The sequence below is a fragment of the Lithobates pipiens genome, unplaced genomic scaffold (assembly GCF_037356315.1).
Source record: "Lithobates pipiens isolate NorthernLeopardFrog02 unplaced genomic scaffold, aLitPip1_a1.2 Scaffold_17, whole genome shotgun sequence".
NCBI lineage: Eukaryota > Metazoa > Chordata > Amphibia > Anura > Ranidae > Lithobates > Lithobates pipiens.
Genome location: NW_027507755.1, coordinates 18,865,534 through 18,892,126, shown reverse-complemented (window position 1 = coordinate 18,892,126; position 26,593 = coordinate 18,865,534).

Below are 26,593 nucleotides of genomic sequence, written 5' to 3'. Positions count from 1 at the left end.
TACATTATGGCATAACCTACCCCAGGGCCTCTAAAAAGTAGTAATGTTAGAAAAGTTTACTACCGCTTTACTATCACAGGAGCCTCTCATGGGGCCCCCACTGACACTGTGGCCCTGTGCCTAGGTGTCAACATTTAAAAAATATTTTCAGGGACGCTTTTTTTACAAGTGCTATATTTAGAGTAGCTGACATCCCCCGTGTTCCTCCATACATCACAATAGTAATTACAAAATGAAATAAGTACTAATAATGGGGCAGAACAAATATGAGGACTGTGAGGTTTCCTTTAGTTGAACTGACAAAAGTGCCCATTCTAGAGCTGGTAACATGGAGGATATTCAGTATAATTTTAAAGAACAGTTTTTGTGGGTAAGAGGCATAGGGGAGGATTATGGATGGTATAAAAGTGGGAAGTATGTGCAGGTGAGGGAGAGGAACGTGGAGGGTCTAATAGTGGGCACTATGCATGAGAGAAGTGCAGAGGGTATGGCAGAAGGCACTATGTACAGGAGAGGAGTGTGAAGGGTATGACAGTGGGCAGTATGCACAGCAGAGGAGTGTAGAGGGTATGGCATTGGGCACTATGTATAAGAGAAGAGTGTGGAGGGTATGACAGTGAGCAATATGTACAGGAGTGTGGAGGGTATGACAGTGGGCACTATATACAGGAGAGAAGTGTGGAGAGTAGGACAGTAAGCAGTAATTACAGGAGAGGAGTGTGGAGGGAGGGTATGACGGTGGGTACTATGTATAGGAGAGGAGTATGGAGGGTATGACAGTGAGTAGTATGTACAGGAGAGGAGTGTGGAGGGTATGACAGTGTGCACTATGTATAGGAGAGAAGTATTGGAGTTATGACAGTGGGCACTATGTATTGGAGAGGAGTATGGAGGGTATGACAGTGAGTAGTATGTACAGGAGAGGAGTGTGCAGTGTATGGCAGTGGGAACTATGTATAGGAGAGGAGTGTGGAGGGTACGACAGTGGGCACTATATACAGGAGAGAAGTGTATGACAGCGGGCACTATGTACAAGAGAGGAGTGTGTAGGATATGACAGCGGGCGTTATGTATTGGAGAGAAGTGTGGAAGGTATGACAGTGAGCAGTATGTACAGGAGAGAAGTGTGGAGCGTATGACAGTGGGCACTATGTACAGGAGAGAAGTGTGGAGAGTATGACAGTGGGCACTATGTATAGGAGAGAAGTGTGGAGAGTATGACAGTGGGCACTATGTATAGGAGAGGAGGATGAAGTAATCTGGGAAGGAAAAATGTAAAGGTTTGTGGAAGGATGTTTAGGGACTGTGTCGTGGTTAAGCGGGCCAGACATGGATTGAAATTACACCGATTAAGCAGAGACCAGCCATAGTCGATCTATGTATGGGCTAGCTGGTTTTACACAAGTCAAACTATTAACCAAATTGAGTACAACCAGCCTGTCAGGTTTTCCCCAAAACAATCAGTGCTGTCAGCTATAGTTAGCAACACTAATCATTGTATTCACTGGCAGAACACAATAACACTGCGGGAGTGATTGCCCCATTCAGCAGGTGAGAGGGTGTGTGGGGACAGGCTGGGGAGAGATACTAGTAAGTCCCTGGGTAGGCACTGGTTAGTATCAGAGCCAGATACACACAGGTTACATACGCCAAGATCGTTAGAGTGAGAGCAATAATTCTAGCACTAGACCTCCTCTGTAACTCTAAACATGTAACCTGTAAAAAAATTTAAAGCATCACTTAGTACACAACAAAAAATTGTGCTAACTTGAGTGTTTTTTTTATGAATGAAACAGTTTCTTTCCAAAAAAAATAAATTGCTGTCATTTGAAAAATTGCTGCGCAAATATTGTGTAACGTTGCAAAGACCACCATTTTATTCCATAGGGTGTCTGCTAAAACAATATATAATGCTTGAGGGTTCCGTGTAATTTTCTAGCATAAAAAAATGAGGATTTTTACATGTAGGAAAGAAGTCTCAGAATGGGCCTGGGTGGCAAGGGGTTAAGTAATATACAAATAATTATGATAAGCTCTGTGAGTTCATCCTCTCAGTCTGCAGCAGAGTGTTCCAGCTTGTATTTATACTGACCGCTCTGTATGTAGCTTCTGACATGCTGCGCAAGGAGCCCCGTATCTCCGGAACCATAGATGACAGCAGCCCCATATTTTAACCAGTGCTGAAGTGGGTCTTTAGCTACCTACCCCTCAAAGTAAATCTTTTTTTTTTTTTTTTTTTTTTGGGGGGGCAAATGGGCCTATCTTGAGAAAGGGGCCTGGGGCTTCAGCTCCAATAGCCCCTATGTTAATTCGGCCCTGCAATCACTATATTTGCGGATGATACTAAGCTAAGCAGGGCAATAACTTCTCGGCAGGATGTGGAAACCTTGCAAGAAGATCTTAACAAATTACTGGGCTGGGCAACTGCATGGCAAATGAGGTTTCATGTGTAAAAATTTAAAATAATGCATTTGGGTGGCAAAAATATTAATACAATCTACTCACTGGGGTAAAACCTCTGGGGGAATCTAGGATGGAAAAGTACCTGGGGGTCCTAGTAGATAGGATCAGCAATGGCATGCAATGCCAAGCTTCTGTTAACAAAGCAAAGAGAATATTGGCATGCATTAAAAAGGGGATTAACTCCAGAGATAAAACGATAATTCTCCCACTCAACAAGACTCTGGTCCGGCCGCACCTGGAGTATGCCGTCCAGTTCTGGGCACCAGTCCTCAGGAAGGATGTACTGGAAATGGAGCGAGTACAAAGAAGGGCAACAAAGCTGATAAAGATTCTGGAGGATATTAGTTATGAGGAAAGGTTGCGAGCACTGAACTTATTCTCTCTGGAGAAGAGACGCTTGAGAGGGGATATGATTTCATTATATAAATACCGTACTGGTGACCCCACAATAGGTATAAAACTTTTTCGTGAAAGGGAGTTTAGCAAGACTCGTGGCCACTCATTAAAATTAGAATAAAAGAGGTTTAACCTTAAACTGCGTAGAGGGTTCTTTACTGTAAGAGTAGCAAGGATGTGGAATTCCCTTCCACAGGCGGTGGTCTGAGTGGTGAGCATCGATAGTTTCAAAAAACTATTAGATAAGCACCTGAATGACTGCAACATACAGGGATATACAATGTAATACTTACATATAATCGCACACATAGGTTGGACTTAATGGTCTTTTTTCAACCTCACCTACTATGTAAAATCACAGTAAAGATGCATATGCGTTTTTACCATGATTTTGCTGTGTTTCAGATCCATTTTGGGTCACCTGCACCTGTGAAAAATGGACATGTAACTCAAAAAAGCAGCAAAAACGCAAATCACAAGTGCGTTTTTGCCGCAATTTCCATTCATTTCAATGGGAAGCTGCGTTTTTGGTGTGGTTTTCAAAACTGCACTAAAGATGCAGCATGCAGAAAACGCAACTCGCCCACCGTGCAGTCATGTGAAAAGGATTTAAAGTGAAACTGATACGTTTTCCCTGTGTTTTCACCTTGCAAGAAAAATGCTGTAAAAATGTATCAGTGTGAAAGGACCCTTAGCAGTTTAAAGCTAGCCATAGATGGATCGGGTCTCAGCCCCTTCAGCAAGGACTGGCCAAGATGTGATCCATCTATGGGCAGGGTGATTGTACCCAAGTGGATCCATCGATTGAATTGGGAAGTACAACCAGCAAGTCGGTTTTTTAACATGCGATTATTGCCAGTGGCTAAAGCAGCTAGCAATTATAACTGGGCTCCCCTAGTTATGCGGGAGTGATTCCCCCATCTACATTGACTGTCTTGATTGGAGAATCAAGTGATTTTTCTTACCTGCAACCCAGGGGTGGCCCGCCCATTAACGGCGCACGGGCGCTGCCCCCCATCCACGCGTCCGGCCCCTTGCAGGCCACCGGATGCATGACTTCCAATGGGGGGGGGGGGGGGGGGTTTGAAGCACCTGATAAGAGGCAGAGGCTTTAATAGGCTTCAAAATAGGGTAGGCTCGAGGAGCAGAGAATGCGAACCGAGCCCACCCAGGTGTATTACAATTGCGAATGCATATTCGCTATTGAAACACTGATACTCCTCCTGCCCAATCAGGAAGCGGGTCTTGAGACCCATCACCCGATTGGCTGAAAGGACAGGAAATCCTATTGGACTCCTAAGGGGGGGGAGGAGATGCATGGCAGAAGCAAGGAGGAGGAGATGACACAGGAGCCGCTGCCTGATGCCCTCCTTCTGCCACCTAGATGGGGTAAGTGCCCTGTTGACCAGCAGACAGCGAGTGGGGGGGGTTTGGGATACCACCGGGGGGGATGTGGGGGGTGGTTATTTGCCGCCCCGACAAAAAACCCAAAAAAAACACCAGCCGCCACTGCTGCAACCCGTGGCTGCAGGTAGGAAAATAGCATAATCTATGGCCTATTTAAAGCAGTTGTATTGTCAAAATTTTAACTTTTACCTATAGTTGGTAAAAAAATATCTCCTAAACCTGTACAGTACCTGTATTCTCCCTGCAATGAGGCGCTGACTGCAGCGGCGCATGCACACGTGATTCTTGGCTGAAAGCCCGGCAGACGATGGACTTTGCCGGAAAAAAAAGTCTCCCTCGCGCATGCGCGGGAGTGACGACATCGCGGCTCCAGCCACTCACAGCGCCGGAGCTGCGATACCTGGAAGACACGTCGAGGCAACATGTCAGCTATCTCGGCGTGGACCAGGTGAGATACCGGCGACTCGTTCTAAGGTAAGTATTTCATAATGAGCTAGTGTGCGGTGCATACTAGCTCATTATGCCTTTTGCCTTACAGGTATAAAAAAAAAAAAAGTGTCAGCAGGTTTACTACCGCTTTAAGAGATTTTTGAACAAACTTAATTTGTACTAAAATTCTCACTACATTTGATGACTTTCTGAATGTCCTTCGCAAGTATTTGAAAAATGTATTTGCCGTTAACCTTTTATTTTGGAATAAATGTCATTTTCCGAATAAAAGCCAAATTCATTCATTCACGAAAAAATACCTCCGTCCCAGTCTTTCCAATTTTCCCATCAATTGGGACAAAAAAAGACCATCAGTTTGACACTACTGATAATTAGACAATCAAAAGAACGTTCTTAAAATTAAAAAATTTCGATTGAGATTCTACTAGTTCTATAATCAGCTTTAGATTAACTCCTTCTTGATAGCGGCCCCATTTTTGAAACAACATTTTAAGAATGAATGAAAGTCTGGTGAGCATTCCAAAATCCCCATGTAATCGATCCCTACAACTTTCCCCCTAGGCAGACGTTGGGAAGCCTGGACTCATCACATATGATCCCAGGATCCTGTTTCTGTTCCCTGACGCACGACTGTGTTACCTCCAATGTGATGGCTGAGCTGGAGCTGTGCTGGTGTCAGTGGCAGGCGGTGAGGTCCTGGGTGAGGGACGCTGCGTGTGACTGATATAGGACATTGGAATCTCCGTACACCCACCTGTCCCTCCAATCCCAGCACAGAGTCAGGGGGTGCTGCCTGCAGATCTGCTGCACAAATGTTCCTCATTTACCATCTGCTTACCATATTGGCCCATGCCTTGCATCACAACAACATAAAAGCTTCACAGTCATGGGAAATATTTTCTATTATTAATGTAGATTTTATTATAGAATGTACTATGGAAAAGTGGGGGTCAACTCGGTAAATATAGTGGGGCCTCCAGTGCGGCCCCTGACATGTTCAGAGGGCTCATCGTAGCTTTGTTTTTGTAAACTTGCTATTATTATTTATTAGGATACATTCATTTATTAGGATTATCATATTTATTTGGATACATTTATTTATTAGGATCATTGTATTTATTTATTTGGATACATGTTTATTAGGATTATCATATTTATTTTATTTATTTGGTACATTTATTAGGATCATCTTATTTATTTGGATACATGTTTATTAGGATTATCATATTTATTTATTTTATTTATTTGGGTACATTTATCGGGATCATCTTATTTATTTGCATACATGTTTATTAGGATTATCATATTTATTTTATTTGTGTACATTTATTTATTAGAATAATTTTATTTATTTGGATACATGTGTATTAGGATTATCATATTTATTTTATTTATTTGGTACATTTATTAGGATCATCTTATTTATTTGGATACATGTTTATTAGGATTATCATATTTATTTATTTTATTTATTTGGGTACATTTATTGGGATCATCTTATTTATTTGGATACATGTTTATTAGGATTATCACATTTATTTATTTTATTTGTGTACATTTATTTATTAGAATCATTTTATTTATTTGGATACATGTTTATTAGGATTATCATATTTATTTTATTTATTTGGTACATTTATTAGGATCATCTTATTTATTTGGATACATGTTTATTAGGATTATCATATTTATTTATTTTATTTATTTGGGTACATTTATTGGGATCATCTTATTTATTTGGATACATGTTTATTAGGATTATCATATTTATTTATTTTATTTGTGTACATTTATTTATTAGAATAATTTTATTTATTTGGATACATGTTTATTAGGATTATCATATTTATTTTATTTATTTGGTACATTTATTAGGATCATCTTATTTATTTGGATACATTTATTTATTAGGATTATCCTGTTTACTGATTTATTTAGATACGTTTTATTTACCGTATTAAGATTAGGATATTCATTTATTTGGAGACATTTATTTATAAGGATTGCGACAGACCCAACCAGGGCAGAGGCTTTTGAAGAGGACTGCAGGGTGGCCTCTTACAGTGGCGGCCCCGTCCATTAGGGGCGCCCGGACACCGCCCCCCTCTATCCTCGCCACCCCCTATACGAATATTGGATAGATTCATGCACAGCACAGCACGAATCTATCCATGGCCGCCACGGCCACCCCCTATGTGTCTATCCATGGTGCCTCGCGCCCTTTCAGGACGCGGGGCACCTGAATTACAGTGGTGAGGGATGTTTTTTGAAGCACCTGATTAGGGCCATAGGTTCTAATAGGCTTCAAATTAGGGTGGCTCATGTCGCAGAGCACTGCGCCATGAACCCATGCAGGTGTTACAACAGCAAATGAATATTCGCTATTGTAACACTGGTCCTCAATCTGGCCAATCTGAAGCCCATTTTCTGATTGGCCGAAAAGAGAAGACTCCCGATTGGCCACTGAGGAGGGAGGAAACAGAAGCCGGTGCCCCTGTGGAGAGCAGGGGAACGGGACGGGAGGCCGCCGCCAAGCATGGAAAGATGTAATGGGGTAAGTGCGAGCTTCTGATCACACTGTTTGCTGCCCCCCCCCCCCCCAAAAAAACACCTGCCGCCACTGGCCTCTTGCGTACTGACTATGGGCCCTGGCTTTTAAGGGAACACTACTCTTTGGGAGGTGTAGAGGAAAAAGACATGGATGGCTGCACACCTGTATAATGCAAATCAAAGCTTATTTATTGGAAAAAAATCAATAAAAACAGCCACAACAAGCATGTTGGCAGGGGGAAAAAAAGGTTGACGCGTTTCACGCGTTAATACGTGCTTTGTCAAAACCAACACTTTTTGGGAGCTTTGTGCCTTGTTTTTGCTTTGGATTCAAGTTCATGTTTCCCCAAAACTCACAGACTCTGGGAACTTTGAGAACCCAGGTACATATTTGGGGTCTCTGTGCCCAAACCAGCAATGACTGCTTTAGCTTTTGATACTCAGAGCAGATGTTAATATGGTCATCTTAAAGCAACCTGATTCTGGGTCTCCTGATATAATCTGTTTAAGTTGTTATATGTTAAAGTGGTTGTAAACCATCCCCTACAACTTTGTCCCATGTGAATCAGCATAAAAAACCCTAATGAACACTGCTTTTAGATATCTCCTTACTTGCTTAGTATTGTTGTAATCCTTTTTGTTCTTTAGAATGATGTCACTGAGCATGCCCAGATCTCCCCTGATTTACGGCACACTCTCTATGTCTTATCTATCTGTTATCAGGACTTCCTACAGCACACAGCACTGAACTCCCAGCAGGCTGCTAATCACTCAGCGCTTCCTTCTACACACCATGTGACCTCACATACAGTGTACACCAGGGAATGGGACAGCAGTACTGCAGTCTTATCAGCTGAAGCTGATAGGACTCATACAGGAAAACACTAGGTAATCAGCACAAGTAAATACTATGAAATAAACAAGTCAGCTATGAACAAGGAAGCAGGGTTGCCATAGAAACGTTGGATTGAGAAGGAGGCTTGGTTAACAGTACAGGAAGTGCTCAATGCAAGGGCAGAAATACACTCCACTTTGGACTCAGAAAACAATACTTAAGATGGCACTGCCTAACCCCTGCAAACACGTTTTTTAAAGTTTCTTTAACCACTTGAGACCCGCGCTATAGCCGAATGACGGCTACAGCGCGGATCTCCTTTTCCGGGACTAAGTCTATTGACGTAGTCCCGCGCACGAGCGGCCTGCGCGCCCCCTGAGGGGCGCGCGCGGCGCGCTCTGTGATCGGCGAGTCTATGAGACTCGCCTGATCACCGATCAGAGCAAGGGGTCGATCCCGACCCCTTATCATGTGATCAGCTGTCAGCCAATGACAGCTGATCATGTGATATAACGGAGCCGGTAATCGGCTATTATTCCTCCTCGCGCTGACAGCGCGAGGAGAAAAAAAAAGAGCCGATCAGCGGCGGCGGTGATCGGGACATCAGTCCCGATCATGGCCAGCCCTGCCAGTGCCCACCTGCCCCCTCATCAATAAAGATGATTAAAAAATAAGTGCCCCCTGTCAGTGCCACCCAGCAGTGCCCATAGTGCCACCCAGCAGTGCCCACAGTGCCACCCAGCAGTGCCCACAGTGTCACCCAGCAGTGCCCACAATCTGCCTCAACAAAGGTGCTGCACCCCAGTGCCACATATCCGTGCCCATCAGTGTCATCTACCAGTGCCCATCAGTGCCCAGCAGTGCCACCCATCAGTGCCCAGCAGTGCCACCTATCAGAGCCACCTATCAGTGCCACCTATCAGTGCCCATCAGTCCCATCTATCAGTGGTACCTATCAGTGTCCCTTAGTGCCACCCATCCGTGCCACCCATCTGTGCCACCCATCCGTGCCATCTTATCTGTGCCCATCAGTGCCGCCTTATCTGTGCCCATCGGTGCCGCCTTATCTGTGCCTATTAGTGCCGCCTTAACTATGCCTATCAGTGCCCACCAGTGCAGCCTATCAGTGCCCACCAATGCAGCCTATCAGTGCCCACCAATGCAGCCTATCAGCGCCCACCAGTGCAGCCTATCAGTGCCGCCTCATCAGCGCACTTCAATGAAGGAGAAAAATGACCTGTTTGCTAAATTTTATAACAAACTATTAAACATGATTTTTTTTTTTTTTGCATCTTTTTTTGTTTGTTTAGCAAAAAATAAAACTCTCAGCTGTAATTAAATACCACCAAAAGAAAGCTCTATTTGTGGGAAAAAAATGATAAAAATTTCATTTGGGTACAGTGTTGCATGCCCGCGCAATTGTCATTCAAAGTGCATCAGCGCTGAAAGCTGAAAATTGGTCTGGGACTGAGGGGGGTTTAAGTGCCCAGTAAGCAAGTGGTTAAACAGTAAGTAATATGCAATTTGGGCTGGATTACAGTGGCTATAGTTTGCTAATTACTTATAATAATGGAGTAAATGAAAAGAAGCATTAGAGTGGGAGAGTTTACTTCCTCTTTAAGTGTCTTTGTCCCATTGTGTGCCAGTGCGATTCCTGTGTGGAGTTCCCGCATCGCATCTGACTACAGGCAGTTTACACTCCTCTCTGAAAACATGTAGTATCAATAGAAATCCCCCAAATCGGTTCGCAGAACGCAGTGCGAACTGTGGAATCAGATCACCCATGCAATCTGATTCCAGTGTGGACCAAAAAAAGGGTTGGTGGGAATGCGATGCGATTTCAGCCACACAAACTGTATGGCTGAATTCTCATCGCACAGACATCGCATGTGATCTGCACAGCAATGCGGTGCGAAATAACATGCAATATCTGGCATCTCATATGTGTGAACAAAGCCTGAGTCACCTATTGTTTCTGTCTGTCTGCTCATCTTGGAGATGAGATTAATGTGTCCACATTACCCTGTTATCAAACTATTGTGGGATGTTATGTGTTTATGTTGATTAGCTCATTTCGATTATGTTTATGTTGGCTGTTGCTTAGCTATGTTAATTATTTTTCTGTTTACAGTTTGTATATGATAATGTGATCATGCTCACCTGATATTGTGTGGTATATAAATTCTGTGTGAGTTTTCAATAAAGAGAGTTCCAGTTTGCATCTAAGCTATTGTTGGCTAGTCTTGGATGATCAGCTACAGTAAGGGAAAAAAGTATTTGATCCCCTGCTAATTTTTTACGTTTGTCCACTGACAAAGAAATGAAATGCCTATAATGTTAATGGGTTTATTTTACAGTGAGACAGAATAACAGCAAAAACACATTTAAAAAAATATATAAATTGATTTGCATTTTAATGAGTGAATTAAGTATTTGACCCCTTCACAAAACATGATTAAGTACTTGGTGGCAAATCACAGGTCAGACATTTCTTGTAGTTGGCCACCAGGTTTGCACACAACTCAGGAGGGATTTTGTCCCACTCCTCTTTGCAGATCCTCTTCAAGTCATTAAGGTTTCAAAGCTGATGTTTTGTAACTCAAACCTTCAGCTCTCTCCACATATTTTCTATGGAATTAAGGTCTGGAGGCAGACTAGGCCACTCCAGAACCTTAATGTGCTTCTTATTGAGCCATGCCTTTGTTGCCTTGGCCGTGTGTTTTGGGTCATTGTCATGCTGGAATACCCTAACCATCCACCACCCATTTTCAATGCCCTGGCTGAGGGAAGGAGGTTCTCACCCAAGATTTGACGGTACATCGTCCCTTTGATGCAGTGAAGTTCTCCTGTCCCCTTAGCAGAAAAACACCCCCAAAGCATAATGTTTCCACCTCCATGTTTGACGATGGGGATGGTGTTCTCGGGGTCATAGGCAGCATTCCTCCTCCTTCAAACATGGTAAGTTGAGTTTATGCCAAAGAGCTCAATTTAGGTCTCATCTGCCCACAGCACTTTCACCCAGTTCTCCTCTGAATCATTCAGATATTTATTAGCAAACTTCAGAGGGGCCCGTACATGTGCTTTCTTGAGCAGGGGGGCCTTACGGGCGCTGCATGATTTCAGTCCTTCACGGCGTAGTGTGTTACCAATTGTTTTCTTGTGGACTATGGTCCCAGCTGCCTTGAGATCATTGACAAGATTCTCCCGTGTAGTTCTGAGCTGATTCCTCACTGTTCTCATGATCATTGAAACTCTACGAGGTGAGATCTTGCATGGAGCCCTAGATTGATGGAGATTGACAGTTATTTTGTGTTTCTTCCATTTGCGAATAATAATCGCACCAACTTTTGTCACCCTCTCACCAAGCTGCTAGGCGATAGTCTTGTAGCCCATTCCAACCTTGTTTAGGTCCCTCCTTGGACAGCTCTTTGGTCTTGGCCATGGTGGAGAGATTTGAATCTGATTGATTGATTGCGCTTGTGGACAGGTGTTTTTTTATACAGGTAACAAGCTGAGATTAGGGGCACTCCCTTTAGGAGTGTGCTCTTAATCTCAGCTCGTTACCTGTATAGAAGACACCTGGGAGCCAGAAATATTGCTGATTGATAAGGGATCAAATACTTATTTCACTCATTAAAATGCAAATCAATTTATAACTTTTTGAAATGCGTTTTTCTGGATATTTTTGTTATTCTGTCTCTCACTGTTAACCTCCCTGGCGGTATGATTATTTCAGAATTTTGGTACTGAAAGCGGTACAATTATTTTGCATGGAAATTTGGCATTTTATGTTGTAGGCCTGTAATTCTTATGCAGCGTACACACAATCGGAATATCCGGCGGACCAGAGTCCGACAGACAATACACCTTGTGTGCGCTCTGGCGGACTTTTTCTTCCCAAAAGTCCGGCGGACTTTGAAAGAAGTCTTGACTCAAAATTGTCCACCGGACTCGGCAGTCTGGCGGACAATCCGCCCGTCTGTGTGCTAGTCCACCGGACTTTTGAAATGAACGGCCCACACATGGAGAAAAGTCCGTTCATTTTGAACGTGGCTCCAGGTAGACGGAACTAGCGAAGGAAATCAATGTCGCCGACCCCATTGACACCTTGCTAGCCCCGTCACCTGGTATGGATTTAAAGGGGAACCCCTACGCCAAAAAACGGCGTGGGGGTCCCCCCAAAGTCAATAGCAGACCCTTATCCGAGCACACAGCCCAGCCGGTCAGGAAAGGGGGTGGGGACGAGCGAGCCCCCCCCTGAGATGTACCAGGCTGCGTGCACTTAACATGGGGAGGTACTTTGGGGAAGGGGGGGCCCTGCGCCCCCCCACCCCAAAGCACCCTGTCCCCATGTTGATGAGGACAAGGGCCTCTTCCCGACAACCCTGGCCGTTGGTTGTCGGGGTCTGTAGGCGGGGGGCTTATCGGAATCCGGGAGCCCCCTTTAATAAGGGAGCCCCCAGATCCTGGCCCCCACCCTATGTGAATGAGTATGCGGTACACGGTACCCCTACCCATTCACCTGGGGAAAAAAATTGTACATACTTTAAAAACCTGTGTTGTTTTTTTTTACTTTATTACACAGCTCCGGGGGTCTTCTTCCGTCTTCGGGGGACTTCTCGCCAGGCTCCTCTGCTATCTTCTGCTCTTTTACTAGCTATTTTACTAGCGGAGGAGCCCGGCTTTCTCCTTCGTTGCCACAGCCGTCCGGGGGTCTTCTTCCGACTTCGAAGGTCTTATCCCACTCTTTGGTTCTTCTTGCCGGGCCTCCAGTTTTTATAATATAAAACTGCATGCAGGGCACTGGAGAAACCACAAGGGACAAAAGGGAGGTGAAATAATTACATACAGTAATGTAATCTGTAAGATTACAGTGTACTGTATGTATCGTGTGTGTTTCACTTTTTGAATTTGGCGCCGTGCGCCACGACGCTCACAGGGAACGGAGTTCAGCTCCGTGATGAATCGAACGGAGGACGAGCCGCTCACACTGCGGGGAGGACATTGCAGGATCCAGGGGACAAGGTAAGTAAGCTCTTCCTGGATCCTGCGATGCGATCCCGAGTCTGGCTTGGGGTTACCGTTTTTGGTTCTGAAATTCCACCCTGAGCCAGACTCGGGAATACCGCCAGGGAGGTTAAAAAAAACCTACCAATAAAATTATAGACTGATCATTTCTTTGTCAGTGGGCAAACATACAAAATCAGCAGGGGATCAAATACTTTTTCCCCTCACTGTATAATATCTGTTTCCTGGTTCCAGACTGGAGGGAGCTATATCTCGACGGAGGCACCCAAGCTGGGTGCTGGATGGTTCAGTCGCAAAGATTATGACTATTTCTTTATTTGGATACATTTATTTATTAAGACCCTCTTGCCACCTATGTTAAGGATTTGTTCTTTATTGCCCACACGCCACACATACAGTATGCATCCATGGCCAGCCTAGGTTTCTGTAATGAGTGCACGCTCAGAAACCTCAGCCATCCATGAAAGTACAGGTATATGTGTGGCGTGTGGGCGATAAAGCACATATACGTTATGTGTGCAGCAAGAGGTTAATATCATCCTAATAAATAAAAATGAAACCAAATTTACCAAAACAGTTATTGTGTGGCCTTCTGAACATGTCGGGCACTACACAGGAGGCCCTTTATATTTACTGAGTTGACCACCACTGGTCCACAATGCTCCCAACACAGTGACTTAGTCGTCATAGTACCTGTCATGGTCGGAGGTAGAGGGGAAGCTGTCCCACTAAGGGATCATCTGTGAGTAGCTGAAGCAAGTACCAGAGCAGTGTTCTCACCGACCAGTACAGAAGTTCATTACTGTGTTGGAAACTGTTACAGGCATACCCCACTTTTAAGTACACAATGGGGTTTATTTACTAAAGCTGGAAAGTGGAAAATCAGGATCACTTCTGCATAGAAACCAATGAGGTTCCGGGTTTTATTACCAAAGCTTAATTGAACAAGCTGGGGTTAGAAGCTGATTGGTTTCTATGCAGAAGTGAGCCTGATTTTTCACTTTCCAGCTTTAGTAAATATACCCCATTGTGCACTTAAAAGTGGGGTATGCCTATATAAGACTGTTGCCATAGGAGACAGCAATCCTACACATGCAGATGTGGTGCCCTTCTGCGTGCATTTCCCTGTATGGCTCTCGGAGTCTGCTAATTACCATTACTACTACCAAAAGTTGCCCTGGCCCTAATCCATCTCTCCCACAGTTTTGTTCAAGAGAAAATAAATCTCTTTGCATTCAAGAAGTGTCTGGCGCCCATCAATCTTCTTTGCATTACACCCATCATGCCTTGTAACCCACTCTACACTGAAAGATGTCAGCTGTCCCTAACTCTGGAGGTTCTCATTAAACCAAAGGGGGACTGGGACCTTGCTACATGAATGACCCCCAATATTTTTTGTATAACTGTAAGCTCAAGTCAAGTTTTAGTGTACACAATTTAGCAGAACAGGTTTGCAATCTGAAATCCTAAACAATATGGTACACGCTTGTGGTGCGGTGCAGCGTGGTGTGGCGGCAGTAAACACACTCTCTCTCTCTCTCTCTCTCTCTCTCTCTCTCTCTCTCGTTGCAGAGCACTGAACTTGTATTAACACAGAATCCAGTAATTCACAACAAACCTGGCGGGGAGACACCTGACCGAGAACACTCGCAGCATCTAACAGCAATGTATAGCAGGGAAGATTTCAGATGTGCCAATAGCATCTGTCTTGAAGGGTGGAATGCAGCCTGGCCAGTCCAAGCCCTAATGGTTGGGTCTCCAGAATGATGGGGTTTCCCTATCCTTTTCCTACTTGCCTGGAACCTCTTCCTGCCACTAATCACTGTCCCTGTCAGACAGGTGACTTACCCTACACTACCCACATGTGAAATGTGCGCCAGGCCTGGGAGCCAGGGCCTTAAATAAGATCTGCCTGACCCAAGATGGCTGCTAGAGTGACATGAGGTGGCAGCATCCAATCTGATAGCTTCTTCAGTGATCCTGGAAACCATAGAGGAACCATGCAATATTGCTGTGGTTGAGCACCACATGCAGTGCAGAAAGTAGACTTCACCTGCCTATACGCTATACCTGCCTGTACAGGCAAATATCATTCAGGTCATTCAAAATATTTTTTGCTACAGTGGGATTCATTCAGAGGGTTTTTTGTTATTAATTTAATGGTGGCCCATACATTCTACGATAAATAATCAATTTATTTCAAATGAATCACCTTCAAGAGGAATAATCGATCTATAGTCAACAACCCATTCGGCTGACATGCCACACATGTGGAGTGGATTTCATTCCATAGTTAAGATACGATTGTAACTTAGAATCTTAAGTTATTGATCACATCTCTGTTTTATTCATGTAATCGTACAGTATCTCACAAAAGTGAGTACACCCCTCACATTTTCATGTGACAAGACTGAATACATGACACTTTGCTACAATGTAAAGTAGTGAGTGTACAGCTTGTATAACAGTGTAAATTTGCTGTCCCCTCAAAATAACTCAACACACAGCCATTAATGTCTAAACAGTTGGCAAGAAAAGTGACTACACCCCTAAGCGAAAATGTCCAAATTGGGCCCAATTAGCCATTTTTCCTCCCCGGTGTCATGTGACTCGTTAGTGTTACAAGGTCTTAGTTGTGAATGGGGAGCAGGTGTGCTAAATTTGGTGTTATCGCTCTCACTCTCCCATACTGGTCACTAGAAATTCAACATGGCACCTCATGTCAAAGAACTCTCTGAGGATCTGAAAAAAAAAAGAATTATTGCTCTACATAAAGATGGCCTAGGCTAGAAGAAGGTTGCCAGGATCCTGAAACTGAGCTGCAGCATGGTGGCCAAGACCATACAGTGGTGTAACAAGACAGGTTCCACTCAGAACAGGCCTCACCGTAGTCATCCAAAGAAGTTTTATGCACGTGTTCAGCATCATATCCAGAGGTTGTCTTTGGGAAATAGACGTATGAGTGCTGCCAGCAATGCTGTAGAGGTTGAAAGGGTGTGGGATCAGCCTGTCAGTGCTCAGACCAAGGGCCTCAGCTCGAAGCCCGATACTGGCACGGGGGGGGTGTTCCAGGGTGATCGTGGCATGGGGTTCACGAGCGAGCTCACATGCTGGTTGCTGCCTGGGGCTTACCAGTATCCATCAATTTTGACCACTAAGCTACCTGACACACTGACCTACCTGACATACATACACTGACCTCATCTACCTGACCTACATACACTGACCTCAAATACATGACCTACATACACTGACCTCATCTACCTGACAGATACACACACTGACCTACCTGACATACATACACTTACCTAACATACATACACTGACCTCACCTACCTGAACTACATCATACACTGACCTACCTGACATACATACACTTACCTCACCTACCTGACCAGGAGACAAACTTCATGTGTCCAGCAGTTTAGTTCAGCATCAGCCGTAGTGTGCGGTGTGCAGCGCGCCCATCATGTGTCACAGCAGACAGCCAGAGAAGGAGATCAGACTGCTTGAATTTCATCACCTGGACCTTGGAGCTCCGGCTTTGTCCTGCATGTAGTTATACAAAGTAGAGCCCGCTGCCCAGTCCCAGCACGGCCAGCAGGCACAAGGCGGTATGGAGAAGACTCTTCTGCCTCCTGCTGCACACTCTGGGTGCCCATGATCGGACACACCGAGATCTGGAGCTCTTCACTTTAGCACAGCTCAGGTCATCAACAATACATCGGTGCAGTCACTGGGAGATCTCGCCTGATTGCTCCTCTACTGCCCTGATCTTTCCGAGTGCCGATCGGGGATATTAGTGATGTGGCGCGGCGCCATTGTAATTCCCGCCTTCTGGAGTCTGCAGCATCTATGATCTATGATGGAGTCACAGGTCCCATGGTCCCAGCATTGGACCAGTAGGACGTCCATCATAGCTCCAGAAGGCGGGACCTGCTATGTCACTCGGCCGCACTCGGTGGATCAGATCGGTCCCCACTCAGCGGTGGCTGGCGACGCTCGGGGCTAACAATTGGACGGTGCCTTTCTGAGATTCGGGGATCCAGCCCCCCTAGCCACCCCCTCCCGATGCCCCTGGCTCAGACCATACGACGCACACTGCATCAAACTGGTCTGCATGACTGTTGTACCAGAAGGAAACCTCTTCTAAAGATGATGAAAGCCTGCAGTTTGCTGAACACAAGAAAGCCCGCATATTGCTGAAGACAAGCAGACTAAGGACATGGATTACTAGAACCATGTCTTGTGGTCTGATGAGACCAAGATAAACTTATTTGGTTCAGATGGTGTCAAGCGTGTGTGGCAGCAACCCGGTGAGGAGTACAAAGTCAAATGTGTCTTGCCTACAGTCAAGCATGGTGGTGGTAGTGTCATTATTTGGAGCTGCATGAGTGCTGCCGGCACTGGGGAGCTACAGATCATTGAGGGAACCATGAATGCCAACATGTACTGTGACATACTGAAGCAGAGAACTGCACACCCCCTTACATTGGTGGTCAGTGGAAAAGTGGCACCTGGAAAAGGTTTACTGTATTATAAAATATGATTTATATTTGGTACAACTGACTATTGTTACCAACATTCTGGATCCCTGTGGTATTTGAACAAACTCTTGTGTTGCCACAAATGAGACTTCTAGCTGAGAACATAATCTACCATTTAATTAGGTTAATTCTCATCCATAACATCTATGTCTTTTTAACTGGAAGCCAGGATTGATATGCTGTCTTATCTTTGCTGCCCCCTAATGTTAGAAATTGCACATTGCTGGAGGATAATTGTTAATGGCTGTAGCTGTGCACTGGTTAGGTGCCCTGTAGTGTTCCTGTTGGCATATGTTGTAAAACAGCTGCAGAAGTTCCTCTTTAAAGTCCCTGATGCATCCTGGATACGTATCCCACAACTTTGTTTAGTAGGAAAGAGAGACAAAGTGTAGGGTCAAAATGTTAAGGCAAAACACTCCACAATTGTTCTACTATGTCAGACTAAAAGACATGGATATAAAAGTCACTGTGAAATAGATTGTCAAAATCCTAAACGTAAAGCTTGAGCTTGGTACACAAACAAATTCATTTTAATAAATGTGCCCCATACTCTATATAAGGGGCACTATCTAGGGGCCCCCTTTTCAATAAAAGGGGCTTCCAGACTTTGATAAGCCCTCCACTCTCGCAGATCCCCACAACCACTTGGACAGAGTTGTGTAAAAGAGACCATTGTCTTCATCAACATGGGGACAAGGTGCTTTGCCAGAGGGACCTCCCTGGCACCCCTCCCTGCCATGTTAAGGGCACGTGGTTTGGTATGGTTCAGGTGGGGGTCTGCATGCCCATCTAACTTTTCCTGGCCTGCCAGGCTGCATGCCCAGCTGCCATGGGTCTTGAGAGAGATCCCACACATTTTTCCCCCTTATTTTTTACATGTGCCCCTTTTAAAAAAATATATGAAATTAGGCCTGAATGGCCTAATATGAAATTTGAGAGGGACCACACACCATCTTTTTTTTTCTTATGCCGCGTACACACGATCAGACTATCCGGCGGACTTAGTCTGGTGGATAAACCACCGCAAAGTCCGCCGGACTTTCCGAACGAGCGCACCTGCCCACAAGCAACCTGACTTTTCCGCCGGACTACGGCGGGAGTCCGCCATACTTTTGAAGTGAGCGGATCTGCCCACACGTAACCGGACTTTTCCGGCGGACTAGGTCCTCCTGGACTACGGCGGGAGTCCGCCATACTTTTGAAATGAACGGACTTGCCCACACACAGAGGAAAGTCCGTTCATTTTGAACGTGGCTCCAGGTAGCCGGGACTAGCGCAGGGGGTCAATGTTGCCGCCTCCATGGGCGAGATTGACACATCGCTGGCCCCGTCACCAGGTATGGACTTAAAGGGGAAGCTCTACACCGAAAAAACTGTGTGGGCCCCCCTCCAGGGTCCATATCAGACCCTTATCCGAGCACGCAGCCCGGCCGGTCAGGAAAGGGGGTGGGGACGAGTGAGCGCCCCCCTCCTGAGCCATACCAGGCCAAGTGCCCTCAACATGGGGGGGTGCTTTGGGGAAGGGGGGCCCTGCGGGCCCCCCACCCCAAAGCACCTTGTCCCCATGTTGATGAGGACAAGGGCCTCTTCTCGACAACCCTGGCCATTGGTTGTCGGGGTCTGCGGGCGGGGAGTTTAACGGAATCTGGGAACCCCGACAACTAACAGCCAGGGTTGTCGGGAAAAGGCCCCTGTACTCATCAACATGGGGGCAAGGTGCTTTGGGGTGGGAGGGGGTGGGAGGGCCCGCAGGGCCCCTCCTTCCCCAAAACACCCCCCATGTTGAGGGCACGCAGCCTGGTACGGCTCGGGGGGGGGGCACTCGCTAATCCCCTCCCCCTTTCCTGACCGACTGGGCTGCGTGCTCGTAAGGGTCTGATATGGACCCTGGGGGGACCCCACACCGTTTTTTCAGCGTAGGGCTTCCCCTTTAATTCCATACCAGGTGACGGAGCCAGCGACGTGTCAATCTCGCCCATGGAGGTGGCGACATTGACCTGTGCTAGTCCCGGCTACCTGGAGCCGCGTTCAAAAATGAACGGACTTTTCTCCGTGTGAGAAAGTCCGTTCATTTCAAAAGTTCAGCAGACTAGCCCACAGACGGCTGGATTGTCCACTGGACTCGCAGTCCGGCGGACAATTTTTTGAGTCAAAACTACTTTCTAAGTCCGTCGGAGCCCACACAGGGGCGGATTGTCCGGTGGACTCTGGTCCGCCGGATAGTTTAATCGAGTGTACGCGGCATTATTAGGGTTCCCCATATGAGAGTGGTACCTCCCCATAGAAGTGTAGTGTAGTTTCCACCCCATCGCAGGAAGCAGCACCTGGTCCTGGTGGTCTTCAAATGCAGGCTCAGGACTTTGCAGGGAGACAAAGAGACAACTGTAAGCCCTTGTACACACGGTCGGAGATTCTGACAACCAAATCTGTCGGAGTAATTACGACGGATTAATTCCAGAAGAGGTCCGGAAGTGATGTTGCATACACACGGTCGGACAAAGTTGTCGGAAAATCCGATTGTACATAACGTGATGACGTTACTTCGTTACGACGGGACTACGTTCAGGCTAGTAGCCAATAGCTTTGGTCTAGGAATTTGATCTGAGCATGCGTGGCACTTTGTCCGTCGGAGTAGGCTACACATGATCGGAGTATGTCCGATCGGAGCATTTTGTCGGAAAATTCTACCAGCAAGTTGGAAAAGTTGGTCCGACGGAAACAGTCTGATGGAGACCACACACAGTCGGAATATCCGACACAACTGTCCGATAGGACACATTCCGTCGGAATCTCCGACCGTGTGTACAAGGGCTAAGTGAAGATGCTTCAACATACATTTTTTTAATGGGAACCATAGTCCTACTTTAAGAACTAAAAAATGACTCAAAGAATATGATATCCCAACATTTCATATTCCCGATATATACCTGTTGTACCATACCCTGTTCACTTTGTATTGCTTCCTTTGAGTGAAATACAGTCCTGACCTCAACCTGATAGAACACCTTTGGGATGAATAATGCCGCGTACACACGAGCGGACGCCATACGCCATACGCCATTAGTCCGTCGAAACACATTTCAGCGGACAATCCGCTCGTGTGTGGGCTTCAGCTGACTTTTTCAGCGTGCAGTCCAGCGTACTAAGAATTTCGTTTTTTTCAAAATTCTGTCCGTTGTACTTTGGTTTCAGCGGACAGTACGGTCGTCAGTATGCTAGTTCGACGGACTAAGAATGGCGCATGCCCAGAAAGGATTTACACGGCGGAAGGGTGCTTTGCTGTGTCTTGGACTTCCTATTTCTAGTCCCGTCGTACGTGCTGTACACGTCATCGCGCAAGCTTTCGTCGGACTGTTTGTGCATCCGTGTGTGGTCAAGTCCGTTCAGTGGAAAGTACGATGGACTGTCCGTCGGATTGTATGACGAACTAAGTACGCCATACAGTCCGCTCGTGTGTACGTGGCATTAGAGCGGAGACTGCGAGCCAGGCCTTCTCACCAACATCAGTGCCTGACCTCATCAATGCTCTTCTGGAAGAATGGTCAAACATTCCCATAGACACACTCCTTAACCTTGTGGACGGCCTTCCCAGAAGAGTTGAAGCTGTTATAGCTGCAAAGGGTGGGCCAACTCAATTATTGAACCTTACAGACTAATACTGGGATGCCATTAAAGTTCATGTCATGGTAAAGGCAGGTGTCCCAATCCTTTTGGTAATATAGTGTATATTCACAAACCTTTCGCCTTTCATTTCTATTTTAAACCTTGTTTTACAAGGTAATGATTCACATATACTTTAATTGTGAAGCCACAACTTTTTTAAACACCCAGATACAATGCACGTAGCAATGTTAACTATAGAAACATTTATTTGTAAACATCAGAAATAAATACCTTTTTGGATCAGTGTTTTTTTCAGTGACCCAATGACTGCAGTTCTCCCATCCGAGGTGTGTGCCTGGGCTGTGGGCAAGGTGTAAGCTTCAGCATTCAGCCAGTTCTGTTAGTGTTCGGATGAAGAACAGGTCCAGGAGTGTGAACTGACAGATGACATCCCTACCACTGGATTAGGAGTCTGTAGACAGCCTTGTCTCCTGTACAAAGGAAGCACATGAAAGGACCAAATACTGGCAGGACCAAGAGGTTTTTTCGGTGGCAGTTATCTGATGCAACAAAACACATTCAATAATAAATTTCAGACACCATTAGGGACCATATATAAGTAGTTCATTGTTGATTTTGCTTAGAATTTAAAGGGAAGCTGTAGTCTTTTTTTTCAACTTAATAAACTGTGCACATGAAATTGATAAGGGTTACTAAACCCAAAACAGTGTATATGAAGTAAAGCATGCTTGTTATACTTACTGTGGAACCTAAGGGGTTAATCCTCTGCATTGTGTAAAAAGCCTGTTTGATACTGTCTTCTCTTATCCTCCCCTTCTTTCACTGTCCCCAAGCCATCTCCTACAGAGCCTTGGAGCCACTCTGCACACGCTCAGTTTGGTGTGTAGCGCTAGAGAGTTTTCTTTTTTTCATTGGGAGGGTGCATGTGATCCGCACAGGGCCAATTAGCACTGTCCAGACAAAGGGTCAGGGGTCCTGTAGTCTCATAGGACAGTCAGAGGAGAATGAAAACTCCTCCTACAAGCTTTTAAAAGACACTGATAGAAGTCACAAGACTGCTATATACGGCTGATGAGAAAAGGTATTTAGCAGTTTATATTTACTAAAATTATTGCATTTCCATGTTCTGTGTACAGTGGAAGACCAGATATAGTAAATGCAGGGCCCTGGGTTTAGTAACACTTCAAAGCAGTGGTTGTAAAATTATGAAATAAAGGGTGCCTCAAGTGGGGCCCCTGACATCACCGAAGGGCCACACATAATGTTCAGTATATGTAATGTTTGCAAGGACTGTTAGAAGCTGCACACCTAATAGAGGAAATGAGGGTCAGAGAGTGTGGATATGCTACATTGTTGGCTGGGGATAGGCTGCAGAAGACAATATGAAACTGGGAACATGTTACATGTGTCTAGTAAAGATCAATGCTATCACACTAATCAATGTTTCCACTACAGACTGCTGAGGTTCAAAGCCTGCACATCATATACCCAAGGGCCACATATGGCCCTTGTTCACAGGTTGGGCACCAGGGGCTTAAAGAGTAATTCTGGCACAGCCATTTTTTGAGTTTTGCATAGAATGGAGTATTAGAATCCGCGCTGTCAGGTTTATATTAATTACAAAACCCCCAAGAAAAATTACTCCCCAAAATACATCCTCACCATAAGCTCACTTGCTACCTCCTCACATGCTCACCTTCAGGACTTCTCCAGAGCCTCTCCCATCCTCTGGAACTCCCTGCCCCAATATGTCCAGTCAGCCCCTACCCTGTCCACCTTTAGGCGATCCCTGAAAACTCTTATTCAGAGAAGCCCTCCCCACACCCACCTATACCGTACATGAGTCACCTCCATCAGATCATCTCCTTCTGTATTAAACTGTTTTGTAATTGTACTGTCCCACTCTACATTGAAAAGTGCTGCGTAAACTGTTGGCACTATATAATTCCTGTATTATAATAAATATTCTATACAAAATGAAAAATAACTGTATTATACATTACATGACACTAACAAATGTACAACACACAATCGATACACACCATGAAATAAAAAGATACAAACCTTGGCACTCCAGATGTTTTGGAACTACATTTCCCATGATACTCAACTACACTGCAGAGTACATGAGTATCATGGGAAATGTACATCCAAAACATCTGGGGTGCCAAGGTTCGCCATCACTGCCCTATATAAAGTGATCAACCATCTACATCCCATCTCAAAGGGATATTATTAGTCTCATAAGTCTCACACCTGTCTTTCCTTGCTTCGTCCTTAAGGGAAAGTTCCCAGAAGCTACAGTCTACAATGCAAGAACCCTACCTTTGTTTGCTATGGTCCTTGCATTGCTTTCCATGGTCAACTTTTCAGGTGGACTCCCACCAGACTATACCGTATTACTGTATATACAGTGCACTCATACCAAAGTTGCCCAACACTGGCAGGTGCAGGCCCTCATTATCTATGGCAGTGGTCATCAACCCTGTCCTCAGGGCCCACTAACAGGCCAGGTTTGCAAGATAACTGAAATACATCACAGGTGATATAATATGCTGCTCAGTGATTGCAGTATTCTAAGTTGCATCTCCCCAAGGTAATACATAAAACTTGGCCTGTTAGTGGGCCCTGAGGACAGGATTGATGACCACTGATCTATGGTACACCCCACTTACCACACTTGGGAAATCTAGCAGCTACTTAAGCACTTACACTGCCTACTGTTCACTACAGGGTTTCCAACTCTAACCATAGCAACATCTAGTGGCCGATTTGGAGAACTACACCAGCCACTAGTGCCCCTGCCCTATAGGTCTAAACAGGATGAATATACAGAAAGGTCAGCACTGTTCACACCCCCATCACTGTTATAACATTTGTCCCAACCTCTGTAACTCACTTTTTCTGGACAGCTTGGCCTGCATGTAGAAAAATGTAAAGGGTTAGTTCACCTTTACTAAGAAACCGCCTATGCACATAAGGAACATCTTTTGGTCAAAACAAACTGTGCAGCTTTGACTTAAAGTGGAGCTCCACCCAAAACCTTGGGGGGGGGGGGGAACGGGTACCTGGTTTTGGCACTTTTGGGAGACCTGGCTGCAGCGAGGTCCCCCGGAAGTTTGGTCCCCTCCTCCTTTTCCCATCACCAGACCATTCACAAAGCGCAGCGCACTTTGTGCATGCTCAGTAGGGAGCTGGCTGTGAAGCTGCAAGGCTTCACTGTCGGTTTCCCTTACAGGCAATGGCGGCAACAGCACCCGAGAGGCTGGGGTGCAGACATCGCTGGATTCCAGGACAGGTAAGTGTCCTAATATTAATTACAAATACTGTAGCTACTGACTTATGATTTTTTCATGGGGATGGCTGGACCTTCTCTTTAAGTTGAATAATGCCCGTGCAATAGGTGTAAGCTTATTTACATACCTCATGAAGCCTGACCTGAAAACTCCTAGGACGTTGCTAGGTGAGGCCCAGTTATTATTTTTCACCTTTGTATCAAAGCAGTGAGCTCTTTCTCTGATTCAAACCCCCTCACATGTGCGTTGTCTCTACTGATGCAGTAGCTCGGAGCCAAGTATTTGACAGCTCACGTCTGCGATGATGAAGGTGAACAGTAATAGCTAGGCCTCTCTTAGAAACGTGACGTCCCAACAATGCCCTGGGAGTTTTCAGGGCAGACTTCATAATTATGTAAAGTACAAGCTGTGCTTAAAAGGTGCTAAACAGTCTTTTGAAAGTGCAATAGTGTTGAAAAAGGTGCTCCTCCTGTGTATTCCCAAGTACAAGTGCTTTATCTTGTGCAAAAAAGCTGCAAATCTTCGTGCTCAATCCCCAACCAAAAAAGGCCCTCCTAGGACCACATTCACCAAATGTTGTTGACCCCCTGAGCATATACTAAGGCAGGTCAAAACACTCTTAACGTACCTGGTCAGTCTCTCATGTTGTTCATACAAAGGAAACCAGAGAGGGCATTATCGCATAACGCCATTTATTATTATACAAATCCCCTTAATATCAAAGAATTGGACATTCGCATCTGGCACCAGGAACTATCTGCCCTCAGTCTAGATCAAGCCGGTGGTCATCCTGTGTCTCCAGTAACATGTGAAAGCCAGTTTGCGTTCCACCTCGCAGGAAGCGGAAGTGCTGTATGTGTGCGCCCCTATGCGTTTCGTCACTGGGACATCATCAGGATGCTTCATAAGTTATCTAAGTGGTCCATGCCTATATTGAGGGCATTTTTCAACTTTGGTCAAAGCTGCACACTTTGTTTTTATCTACATACACCCTTTGTCTGTATAGGAAGTTTTTTTTTTTTTGGTGAAGGAGAACTAGCCCTTTAAATAAAGGCATGTGAAGTTAAGAAGAAATTCAGATACTGAATAATATCAATACAGGTGTAAACTACATACAGTTACCAAAAACAACTACAATATTTCTCCTATAGTGGGCCTTTACTTCCCTGGCATATCCCTCTTTCAGCTGCAACGGATCATGTCTGAGGATGGCCGCAGGTAATAAACGGCTACAGATTTAACTGCTAGATCGCCTCCAGTTTCCAGATGCCCCTGGCTTTTTTTCAATCAGAACTTTATTTCTATGAATTTTGAAAAATCCTCCCTGCGGTATTATTTATGAGTATATCTTTTCGTCCTTCTGGTAGTGTGAGCATTTTACAGTAGCACAGCTGAGAGATGAACCTGTCAAATTGTAGAACATCAAAACATCTGCTACCCGAACCACAGGACGCGTCCGCTTTCCACAGCGCAGTGGCGAAAACTTGGCTGGGAGACCACAGGGAGCTGATGACAGGAGTGCTGGGGAGTGAAAATGAGCTTGACAGAAACAAGTGAGCGTGTGACTAACAGGGACTTACTTAAGTGTTTCCTTTAGTCCATGGACTCCGAGAAGAATTTTCCTTTTAACCGCTTCAGCCTCAGAAAATTTTACCGCTTTCCTGACCAGAGCACTTTTTGCGATTCGGCACTGCGTCCCTTTAACTGACAATTTAACTGACAATTGCGCGGTTGTGTAACGTTGCACCCAAACAAAATTGACGTCCTTTGTTTCCCACAAATAGAGCTTTCTTTTGGTGGTATTTGATCACCTCTGCGCTTTTTATTTTTTGCGCTATAAACAAACAATAAAAAAAGACCGACAATTTTGAAAAAAACGCAATATGTTTACATTTTGCTATATATATAAAAAAATAATTTGTTTCCTCAGTTTAGGCCGATATATGTTCTTCATATTTTTGGTAAAAAAAAAACCGCAATAAGCGTACATTGATTGG